At 43.2% G+C, this 2,500-nt stretch overlaps 1 protein-coding gene across 2 annotated transcripts in view; it reads left to right on the top strand.

Moving 5' to 3' along the window:
- The first annotated feature begins 983 nt into the window (after positions 1 to 983).
- LOC126997550 (protein espinas-like) overlaps positions 984 to 2,500 on the top strand; it is a 154,980-nt gene continuing 153,463 nt past the window's right edge. Inside the window, exons 1-2 of one of the 2 annotated variants that reach the window (XM_050858718.1) lie at positions 984 to 1,048; positions 2,145 to 2,500. The exon at positions 2,145 to 2,500 is cut by the window's right edge and continues 462 nt beyond it. The gene's annotated coding sequence lies outside the window, so the exon portion shown is untranslated. Of the gene's footprint in view, positions 1,049 to 2,014 lie in introns of those variants that run through there. The other variant, XM_050858717.1, reaches the window with a different exon arrangement.

The raw sequence follows: 2,500 nt of genomic DNA, 5'->3' as shown, positions 1-2,500 counted from the left end.
TGATGATGATGATGATGGTGATGATGATGATGGTAGTGGTGGTGGTGGTGGTGATGGAGTTAAGGCGTTGGTGGTGATGACTTAGGGAGGGAAGGAGGGAGAGGGGGAGAGAGAAATGGCATAGCAGTAATATGTGATGGGGGAGGGGGGAGGGGGGAGAAAGAGTAGAGGGAGGAAGGGAGGAGAAAGGGGAATGGGGGGAGGGGAGATTTTTATAGGTGGGGGAGATGTGATTGGAAATAGAGCAGGGGTGAGGGGTGATTGGTATGGGAAGGGGAGAGAGGAGAATGGTAGGGAAGGAGAAAGAAGGAGGAAAGGGGAAGAAGCAGAGATGATAAAAGGGAAGGACACAAAAGGGGATGATGGGGAGGAAGGAAGGAAGGGAGATGAAGAAGAAAAGAAGGTGGAGAGGGAGAAAGGGGGTACTGTGATAAGGAGAAGGAGGGGAGAAAAAGGATGAAGGGGAAGAGGAGTGAAGAAGAGGAAAGAAAGGGGGAAGGGAGGGGAAAGGAATAGACAGTGAAAGAGAAAGAAACAGAAGACGAAAAAATAAGGAAGGAAATAATGAAGAAAAAAAATAGAAACGTAGATAAAAGCAAAGAAAGGAAGAGAAAATACGGTAATCAAAGAAAACCGAGAAAAAAAAATAAAGACGAGAAACGAAGAAAAAAACATATCAAGGAGAAATAGACAAATTGCGGAGAAAAAAAGAGATAAAAGGAGATAAATGAGGAAGCAAAAAGAAGAATAAAAATGGGAAGGAGAAGAAAAGGGAGAGAGGAAGAGGAAAGAAAGAGATGTCATAGTGTGTGTGTGTGTGTGTGTGTGTGTGTGTGTGTGTGTGTGTGTGTGTGTGTGTGTGTGTGTGTATGAATGTTTGTAAGTGTGTGGGGGAGGTGAGGGGGAGGAGGGAGGGGTGAGGGGGGTGCTGGTCGTCTCCTTGGCATCAGTGGCCCTCAAGTGGTGCCTATGTGCCCAGTGCCAGTGTCTGCGTGGCGCCGCTCACACCTGCTGGCTCTCACAGTAACGAGGAAAGGTGTGCGGACAGGTAGATAAGAGGAAAGAAAAATTGATAAAAAAGAAAGCCAGGGAAAATATACACTAAGGATCAAGGAAAATATAATGAAATGCAGGAAACGGTTTATTGAATTGAAAGAAAGTGAAAAGCGAAAGCGAGGATAAGAAAAGGGGAAAGAATAGATAAGCTCCATGTACGTGAGATATATATATTTAAGACATTGATAAAAAAATAAATAATGAAGTGCACGAAGATAGAAGGCCAGGAAAAAAGGATATATAAGGAACGGGGAAAGGAAAGAAAAACTCGTAGTGGAATGCAAATGAAACTAGACATATAAAACGTACGTATGAAATAGAAAAAAAAAAACAGTATAAGAGGAAAAGATTGAAAAAAGAAAAAGGAAAAGAAAATAGTTGTTTGCTCTTATTGTTATCTCGTTCGTGAATAGACTTTCGAGGTGTACAAAATGATTATGATATTAGTTAAAGATGAGAGAGAGAGAGAGAGAGATTAGATGTGTTTATTTCAGAATGTTACGTGTGTGTGCATATGTGTGTGCATGTGTGTGTGTGTGTGTGTGTGTGTGTGTGTGTGTGTGTGTGTGTGTGTGTGCTTGGGGAGGGGATTTCCTAATGTAAATAAAGATCGCGCTTGCAGGCATAAGTGTAGTGGTGATGAGGTGGTGGGTTTGGTGATGATGGTGGTGGTGGTGGTGGTGGTGGTGGTGGTGGTGGTGGTGATGGTGGTGATGGTGTTAGTAGTTGTTGTGGTAGTAATAATAGTAGTATAAACACACACACACACACACACACACACACACACACACACACACACACACACACACACACACACACACACACAGATAGGAAGGTTAAATAGCCGAGGCAGGTGTAATGTGACACAGTCTCTCTCTCTCTCTCTCTCTCTCTCTCTCTCCCCTCCCCCCCCTTCTGGCAACTGTTTTTATGTCATCGTAACTTTATCTTGCATTCTCTCCTCCTCCTCCTCCTCCTCCTCCTCCTCCTCCTCCTAGTCTTCCTCCAGGGTGTTAAGAGGACCAGTTGGCTTTTAAATGACCGAGGATTAGGGATTAGCCATTCCTGTTTTTTTCTTTTATTTTCAGTAGTAAATTTTTTTGGTGACCTTAAAAAAATTATATTGAAGTGAGGTGAGGAAATGCGAGTATGGTGATGAAGGTAACGGTGGTGGTGGTGGGTAATAGTGGTGGTGATGATGATGATGAAGTGTTAATAATGAAGGGGTAATATAGAAGCGATTTATAGAAGTGGTGTTGAGGGGCTAGTCGTGACACACAAACTGTAGTGGAAGGAGATGAAGACAAGCATGGTGATGAAAGGGTTATGCTAAATTACTCAAATGGTGATACAGAAGTGGTGATATAGAAGTGGTGTTGAGGGACTAGTCGTGTAATACAAACTGAAGTGGAAAGTGGAAGGGGGTAAAGACAAGTACGGTGGC

Source organism: Eriocheir sinensis, chromosome 12, assembly GCF_024679095.1.
Source record: "Eriocheir sinensis breed Jianghai 21 chromosome 12, ASM2467909v1, whole genome shotgun sequence".
Classification (NCBI taxonomy): Eukaryota; Metazoa; Arthropoda; class Malacostraca; order Decapoda; family Varunidae; genus Eriocheir; species Eriocheir sinensis.
The sequence above is the reverse complement of the archived record's forward strand: the minus strand, read 5'-3'. Positions and strand labels throughout refer to the sequence as shown.